Below are 9,147 nucleotides of genomic sequence, written 5' to 3'. Positions count from 1 at the left end.
GGGTGAAAGCATGTTTGAGGCCGGGCTTAAGCGGGCAAGGGGGTTCCCGCAGTAGCAACTGCTGCCTCTGCGCCCCCAGGTGGAGAGCAGCGCCACAGCGCGAAGGCGAAGAAAGTGGTGGTGCAGGAGGGTTTCTGTCCTGACTAAGAATGCTGGAAAGGAAATCCCTCTTCCTTTCCTGAGACTGTTCCAGGCCATCCTCTTGTGGGTTTCCAAGACCTCGAGGCCAAATAGCTGGCTGGATGGCCTTGGCGGCCAGTCGCCACTGTAGGTTAATACAGCACAATTTCTGGGCTCCTGCTATGCAAAAACTAGTCAAACTGCTGGACAGACAGCTCATGGGTTAAAAGAATGTACTCTCAACAACCTGTAGCCTTAGTTCTAGGGGATCCAGTATCCTCTTCTTGCCTCCCCAGGCACTTGGCACGCTTGTGAACAAGCAGGCACTCATGCATAAATATAAAAATTTAAAAACATCTTTATAAAAGCTGTTTATACTGTAATTATATTGTGCAACATTGGCCTAGTCGAGTTCAAAATCTAAAGCCATATGAACATATAAGAATGCATACATTACTAGCCCCAGCTCTCCTAAGGCTAGGGAAGAAAAATACAGAATTTGAAGTCAAGTGAGCTACATATTGTCATTCTTTCTCAAAAAAAGAAAAGAATATAGCTGAGTGGTGGTGGCGCATGCCTTTAGGGAGGCAGAGGCAGGCAGATTTCTGAGCTCGAGGCCAGCCTGGTCTACAGAGTGAGTTCCAGGACAGCCAGGGCTATACAGAAAAACCCCGTCTCAAAACAAAAACAAAAACAAAAACAAAAACAAAACAAAACAAAAAACAAAAAGAAATGTTAAAAAAAGAGAAAAGAATATAAAGATCAGGAGCATGATGCCTATTTTGGTATGCTATAAACAGTATGTTTACACACTAAAAAGGGTTTCATTGTCCAAATCATGAAGCAGTAAATGTTTTCTCTCAATTCATAAATTTAAATGCAGTTCATTTCTCTATCCCTCGACCCTTTCGTTGTGGATAATTAAGAAATATTTGCATGTTAATTCAAATTAACATAATTTGAAGAGAAGGTTTCTCTTTAAAAAGAGTTGGATTTGGTGAAATGTTACAACAGGTAAAGCGCTTAGTATGCAAGCCTGAGGACCTGAATTTAAATGCAGGCACCCAAAAGCACAGGTAAATGTGGAAATAGAGAACCGATTCCACAAACCTGTCCTCTGACCTCTGCATGATCCATGTCTTCAGCATCCCTCCAATACACCAGGCACAAAACCAACCAACCAAAAAAGCAAGCTCCCGATAGTAATAAATAAATGCTTAAAAAGAGTTGGGTTTATGGGGGCTAGACATATATCTTGATAGAGCACTTGTCTAAATGCACAAAGCCCCAGGTTCCAGCCCCAGGTTCCAGCCCCAGGTTCCAGCCCCAGGTTCCAGCCCCAGGTTCCAGCACAAGCACTGTGCAAACTCCCATAGTGTCCATGAAGTCAATGCCAGCACACAAGAGGATCAGAAGCTCAAGGCATTCTCCCTTACGCAGCAAATTCAGAGCCAGCCTAGGCTACATGAGACCTTGTCTCAAACAATAAGAAAAAGAATTCCCTTTGTTATACAAATATACATTTAAAGAATTACACATTAAATCATGGTATTTATAAAATAGCCAATATAAATACTGAAATGAGATACTTGATCTTTTATTTTAAAAAGTTTGGTGACTTACTATATGAATAGACAGGCTAACATTTTGAAGAACACTAAACAATTCACCCCCAAAAGCTAGTTATCATATAAAACATAGTATGATTATGATAACCTAATTACGTATTCAACCTTCTTTATTTTACAAATGAGGAAACATTCAGAGTTTAGGATTTCAGCTACTGAGGGGCTGAAGGAAGATTAGAATTCTGACTCTTTCCTCATAGCTATGACAAACTACACTGAGGATCTGTGACCCCTTTCACAACCGAGAGGCTAGGATATACATAGAAGGATGAACTATACAGTATGTGTCAGCTTCAACACCGAGAAAGACAGGTTTTTGTTGCCATGGTATTTGGTATTATAAAGGCATGACCACAAAGGTCTCAGGACAAGCAGAGACCACATTAGCTTCAGAGTTAAGGTCCCATGAGGGTGTGCATTCAGTTGCATATTCTATTAATACCTTTGAGAAGTTTTATATTAGGAATCATTTGGAAGCTTCTCTTACATTTTAAAAATCTCTTTCCTGCTTGTCTGAGAAAGCCTTTTAGGAAAGCTTTTTAAACTCACACAGGAGACTTCTATTCTTTTTATGGACTGGCAAGTTAAAGAAAAAATCTTGCCTATTTGAATAAAGGAACTTAGCTAGGGATGTCACATTCCAGTTCTTAAAATCTTACTGTATGTCTCACTTGAATATTCAAGTCTATCTATGGAACCATATTCACTGTCCATGAGGAAGATGTGAAGGACAGCTTAAAGGAGCAGCCATCACAGGAACAGCTGAGCAGCTATGGGGCAGGGTTGTGTCTTCCCTTACAGGGTTATTTTAAGGAGCAGGGTATTTTCTGAGGAAAGTATTTCTAGGAATTGTGCTGCATCCTTGGAGAAGGGGACCATGGTTCTCTATTGTATGTAAGCTGAACGGATATGTTACCCTTGATTTTGAGTCTCAGGGGGGCCTATATGTTCTTAGAAATATTGGGCATTTAGCAGGAAGTAACTTTCTAAACTAACCCCAAGCCTGTTCTACAGACAGGAATTTTGAAATGACATGTGTCAGTCAAGTCAGGTTGCAGCGCGATTATCATGTGAATCACTGTCCAAGTAGAAATCTGAAGGATGGTTTTTAGGGCACCACCAAGTGACTCACAATGTGAGCTTCTATTCAAATAAGCACGGTGCCATTCAACAGCAAATAGATTCACTGTGAGTCACAGTTTAGCATTCAGTACAATAAGTGTGTGAGTCACTGACTACCAGCAGTTTCTGAGATGTTCCCTGAATGTTACCTTGAGCTGAGAGTTTGAGAGTTTAGACATAGCTGCAGGAGTCCTAGTACAATTGAGCAGGCTCTAGCAGAGACCATTCATAATCAGCTCTGATGGCCTTCCAGGTGGAATGTTCAAGGTGATATTCCATTATTAGGAACTTGCAAAATAGAGGACCTTGGTTCTAGTCTGCTGCTTCGATTCTACTTGTACTGGAGATCATTTGTGAATGTGAGTGAGGTGCTACATTGCCCCTGCAGTACTATTTCACCTGAGTTATCTCCCAAGTTATTAAAGTCAGCTAACCATCCTGGTTTGTAGTTATATAAATTTAACCCTAAATTGTAAAATCCATTCAAACCCATGTTACTATATGTATTTAAGACCAAGGCATCTGATGCAAAATTATACAGCAATTTGACCTGATGAGGATCTGATCTGGGTGGTGTCCTGTGCTTCTCTGTCTAACAGTGAGGACTCGAAGGCCTGGGATCTAGCTTGTCTCTTCCTTATGCCCCAGAGTAAAGAGCTCAGAGTTAGATCACATATCTTGTACTGCTACAGCAGAGGTACCTAACACCTGGCTGGCACTGAGTGAGGTGTGTGTGTGTATGTGGGGGGGGCTGAAGTTACATGTATTTTCATGCTTGGGATGAACACACAAGGCCTCAGATATCCATCTGTGATCATCACTAAACTACACCAGCTTCAAATATGAAACACATGTAACTCCTTTAGGGCTGTATGGCCAGATTCAAAGGCAATAGAAATAATCATGTTCTGTTCTGACCCTATAAATGACTGGTGGCTGATCATGGGGTGAACATGAGACTTAATGAACTAGAAGATTTCTTAATTTCAGTAAAGTTTTGTTGATAATTAGTGTTAAAGGAAACAAGATTAGACTATTGTTCAAAAGTGCATGTAAGGGGCATTCACCTAGCAAGTCCAAAGCCCTAGAGTTGATTTCCAACACAGAGATTAATATGAACATACATGTATATTTTCTTTATTCATCCTATTTGGGGTTTTTAAAAAACAGAATATAAAGTTTGTGAGCCTCCTGGCTTGATGTCCTGAGTATTGAGATATCAGGCCTAAAACACTATTTCATCTATTTTCTAGTGCTTACAAGAGAAATTTAGATATACAAGCTGTACACATTACTCTTTTTATGAAGAAAGAGGCTCTCAACTGAAACATAGGTATGCCATCTTCTAATTGCCACTTAGGCCAGGGCTCCCAATCTTAGGACTCCCTGCATTTGGCCAAATAGCTTCTCTCTGTGTAAAACTTTTCAGGGAAATATGCAACATCATTCCTAACCTCTCCCCCTGGGTGTCTGTAAAGACCTCCCTAGACATGGCAATCAAAAATATCTCGAGGTATTGACAGATTCTCCTGGGGGGCGCAATAAATCACCTCTGCTCAAGATAATAATATAGAATAGTTTTCAGTCCCCATCTGTTTAGGATGCTATCTTGCTTTCTCTAACTCTGCATTTCTACAGTTAATCACTTCTATAGCCCCTTATGTCAGTTGTGCTGAATCCCAATTTCATGTAGAAATTGAAAATAATCAACTATAAAAAGTTTATAATCTCTGCACCAGCCTCTTAACTTTATGTCCTGTTTCTAAGATTCACTCATTATCTGGACTGTTATTTATAGTGAGACTTTCATGGACTTGCCAGCTATATAAATAATGACACAGAGTCTTTTTCTTATTTTAAAGCTTAGGCCTTAGCAGTTTCCTGCCTACTCTATCCCGACTAATCCTAGGCTATGCTCTGCCATGTGACCAGCTCTACTTCTTTGCTCCTCTCTGCTCTGCTCTGGTCCATCTGTCTACCTCTGGGTCCCCTGGCAAATCTCTTACCTTTCAATCTTCTCCCAGAGTCCCTCTCTCTGCCCAGAAAATCCACTTTCCTTTTCCTGCCCAGCTGTTGGTCATAGGCTCTTTATTAAAGCCAATCGGATGCAATTCTAATTTTCTTAGGCAGGTGATAAAGGAAGAAATATTTACAAAATATGAAATCTGTGATGAACCATGGAAGTAACAATATCAGATCCTGTCAGCATGTAGCTCTTTGAGAATACAGAGTTACCAATTGAATATACAAAGATACACCTTCACACAATGTATCCCAACAGTTATTTTTCAATGCTGACCAGTGCTCCTTTTTATAGATATCCCATGTATTGGTCCATTCCACTACTGAAAGATTTTGGAGGTGGTTCTAGTATGTGGTTTCTTTGAGTGATAGTGATGTGGACATTCTAGCCCATGTCTGTTGGCAGATGCATCTCTGTTGGCCATGTGAACAAGGGTGGAATTGTTAGTAGATAGGTCCAGGGTGTTTAGCTTAGTAGATACTATCAAATTGTTCCAAACTCCAAATCAATTTATATTCCTACTAGCAGGGTATGCCATGTTTGAGAACCTCGTTGTACTTGGTGCTGCTTGCCAACATGTTAGTCATGTTGATGGCTGTGCTGTGCAAGCTCATTGTAGCTTTCACTCATATTCCCCTGCTTACTAATGTTGACCATTTTTTCATATTTTTTGACCATCTTGGTAAAGTAAATTAAAATTCTCCATTGAAGTCTTGCTCACTTTTGTGTACATCTGTTGTTATTGTTGTTGTTAATTTGTAGGAGTTCTTGGTATATTTCTAATACAAGGTGTCTTTCAAGACATGTATGTCTATATTTGAGTGGATGTGTCTGCTTTTCTAGTCCAGCGCTTCATATTCTTCCTAAATAACACGGGTCACATTCTTCACAGCAACAGCCCATTCTCTGAGACCAACCTTTGTAGTAGTTGCTTTTCTGTTGCTGTGATAAAATACCATGACCAAAACAACTCACACAAGAGAGAGTTTATTTTGACTTATGGTTCCTGGGGTATAAGAATACATCATGGTAGGGAGGCATGACAGCAAGTAGCAGTCATGTTGGCAGGAGCAAGAAGCTGAGAACTGCCTCTTCAAATGCAAGCACAAAAACAGAGTGCAAGCTGGATGTAGGGAGAAGCTGTACACTCTTAAAGTTCTCAGTGACATGCTTTCTCCAGCAAGGCTGCACACCTCCTCCCCACAAACTTCTACCAACAGGTCCATAAACTAGAAACCAAGTGTTCTAATTCCCAAGCCTCTGGGAGACATTCTTATTCAAACCACCACAGTAGCTCAGCTGGTAGGGTCGTTGTCTAAACCTGTAGGAAACCCTGGATTTGGTCCCAGCACCACATAAGCCAGAGAACAGCAAATGCCTGTTATCCCAGCAATTGAGGGGTGGATGCAGGATGATTAGAAATTCACAGTCCTCTCAACTACCTACCAAGTTCAATGCCAGCATGAACTATATGAAAATAAACAAACAAATACATCGATGATGTTTTTTTCTTTGGTTTTGGCTTGCCACGGTGATATGACCACACATAGGTGTCTTTTCTTTGCACTTCTGCTTTGGATTTGCTGTACTCCTTGTATCTGTGGACTGATGTCCCTTACCAGCCTTGGAAGTTTTTCACTCAGTATCTCATGGTGGGTTTTGTTTTGTTCAAGATCTCTTCAAATTTTCCATTTGTACTACTTTTTCTTCTCTCTTCTGTTTCTGTAATCCAAACTATACATATCTAAGATGTTTTCCTCCCCTCCCATCATGTCTCTCTCTTTCCTTGGTCCTGTGTTTCTTTGGTCCTGTGTGTGTACATGTGTGCATGTGTGCATGTGCAAGCTTGCTTCAATTTGATTGTCTATTTAACTGTGATTTGATTTCCTAGGCCTATCTTCTTTTATTCCTAATATTCTTCAAAACCAAATAGCAACTTATTAATTCTAGAATTCATTTTGTTCTACATTAAATGTAGTGTATCTATTTGATACTTTTATGCAAAAAAAAATGGAATTAATCTTTTCATCAGCCTTGCCCACTTAATTCTTGTCTGCTAAATTTAATATTAAAACTATCCATCTATATCTACTGTTTTTAAATTTATAAGTTGTATTATTTTTTTCCCTAGTAATTTTTCCCCAGAGGTATATCTACTATAGGAATAATAGACTGATGATTCCAGGCCTAAAAGATTTTTGTGGGCTGAATCTGCTTTCAGTTTTAACAAACCCTGGCTTAATTCTGTTCATTCCTGCCCCTTGAATTTTCTCCTGGGTTTTGTTTGGATCTGGAGCCTTTTAAGAAACTTGGTCTCACTTTAGATGTTTCCAGCTCAACTCTTCCCTCCACTCCTCCATATGGCTTCTAGGCTCAGAGGCAAGAGAGACCTCAGGAAAGAAGTCCTACTACTCTCAATTGGTGAACCTTCAATAGCAGCAATTTTACTTTGCTTAATCATCTTTGATTCTATAGAACACTCAACTTCCTCAGGTTTTTCAGGTTGATGTTCAACAATCATCTCTGACCTCCTTATGCTTTTCAGTTAAGTTTTTCTTCTGTCTTGGGTCACAATACAATTTAATCTTTCTATTATATCACTTGTTTTCTGTGGGACTCAAAAATGTATACTACATATTTGTAAATTTATAACTATGTATAAGATGCAACATGTCTGTGATTTTAAAATATTAGAGAAACATAATCTTGGCAGCTCTTGGGCTTCAGATTATAGCTCTGTGATTAAAAATATGAGCACTGGATGAAAGAAATTGAGTTTCTAATTTGTTTTTACTTATTCTCTTGCAAACCTCTGAGTCTGAACATATACTCATAACAGTTAATCACAGTAAGTATTCAGAGCATGGTTCAAGAAAGCAATTAAAGACTCATTAGTTCTCTAGCACATATCCATCATTGTTTTGGTGTTGGACCATGCATTACTTTAAGCATTTGTGCTTTGACATAATTGTTTGAAACATTTAAGCTTTGTACCATTTAAACATGATTTTGAGAAAAGTTTTTCAAATATAAAAGTCTATACCTATGACCAGATATCAAGGAAAATGTTATTGAATAAATTAATGAGTTTACATTTTGCCAAATCATTGGATCATTTATAAAATTTTAAAATTACCCCCTGAACCTGAAGAATTTAGTTAAAACTTAGTTGTGGGAAATTACATTGATAATAGTCTCTGCTGTTGTATAACAAAACTTTTCCTGGAGAGATGCAACACATATGTCAAACTCACCCCATGACAGACCAAAGTATAGGTAACACCAAAGTTCAACTTGATGAACCATGAGTGTTATTGGGGTTACTTATAGGAATATGGGTGAGGGGTTGCTTACAGGAGCAGAAATGACTCAAGGACAGCTGCATCACCAAGGACCACCCCAGCATGAATGACAGCTCACATCAGCTGCATCACCAAGGACCACCCCAGCATGAATGACAGCTCACATCAGCTGAGGGAGCTTTCTCTGGCCCACCTGAGTTGCCAAGGGTGGAAAACACTAGGCAGCCTTTATATTTTAAAACTAGCCAGGTAACTCAATAGCTGAGCAAAGAATATCCTGCCTTGTCTTCCTTAGCCTCCACAGCCACCTGTGGAGGCTGTAAACTGTAAGTCCCTGAGTGTTGCATGACTGCTGCTTCCTATCTGCTCCACAGCCTGGTCTGAATCCCTCTCCCTCTCTCTCTCCTCCTCTTCCTCCTGGGACCTGGAAATCCCACCTTATTCTTCACCCAGCGATTAGCTTCTGCCATCTTTATTGACCACTTAAAATGGGGAGAGGGTTGACATGGAATCAACCACCTGAGTGCATGATCCACTCCTTATCAGGGCAGGCCCTCTTGAGGAAGCAGAACTAGCATCAAAACACAAACAGCACCACTTGCAGCGCAGTGACACACCTCCTCCAACAAGGTTACACCTACTAATCCTTTCAAACAATTCATCAACTGGAGATTGAATATACAAGTATATGAGCCTATGGGAGCTATTCTTACTCAAATCACCACACATAAAATAACATAAATCTTAAAATTTATTTGAAAGAAAGGGAGGGGGAACTAAAGGAGAAAGAGAAAATATTGCCCAATAATAAAAAAGAAAGAGAACATTTAAATAAATGTATGAAGGAGAAGAGATAATAAAACAATTTTTAAAAATATGATAAAGTGCGCCTTTAATCCCAGCACTTGGGAGGCAGAGGCAGGCGGATTTCTGAGTTCGAGGCCAGCCTGGT

The 9,147-nt window shown here is 39.7% G+C and overlaps 1 protein-coding gene across 7 annotated transcripts in view; it reads left to right on the top strand.

Moving 5' to 3' along the window:
• The window catches only part of Rgs20 (regulator of G protein signaling 20), a 139,725-nt gene that overhangs the window by 37,983 nt on the left and 92,595 nt on the right, over nucleotides 1-9,147 (top strand). The gene's annotated exons all lie outside the window — the stretch shown is intronic.

Source organism: Mastomys coucha, unplaced genomic scaffold (assembly GCF_008632895.1).
Source record: "Mastomys coucha isolate ucsf_1 unplaced genomic scaffold, UCSF_Mcou_1 pScaffold14, whole genome shotgun sequence".
Classification (NCBI taxonomy): domain Eukaryota; kingdom Metazoa; phylum Chordata; class Mammalia; order Rodentia; family Muridae; genus Mastomys; species Mastomys coucha.
This window is presented reverse-complemented; position numbering and strand designations above follow the sequence as displayed.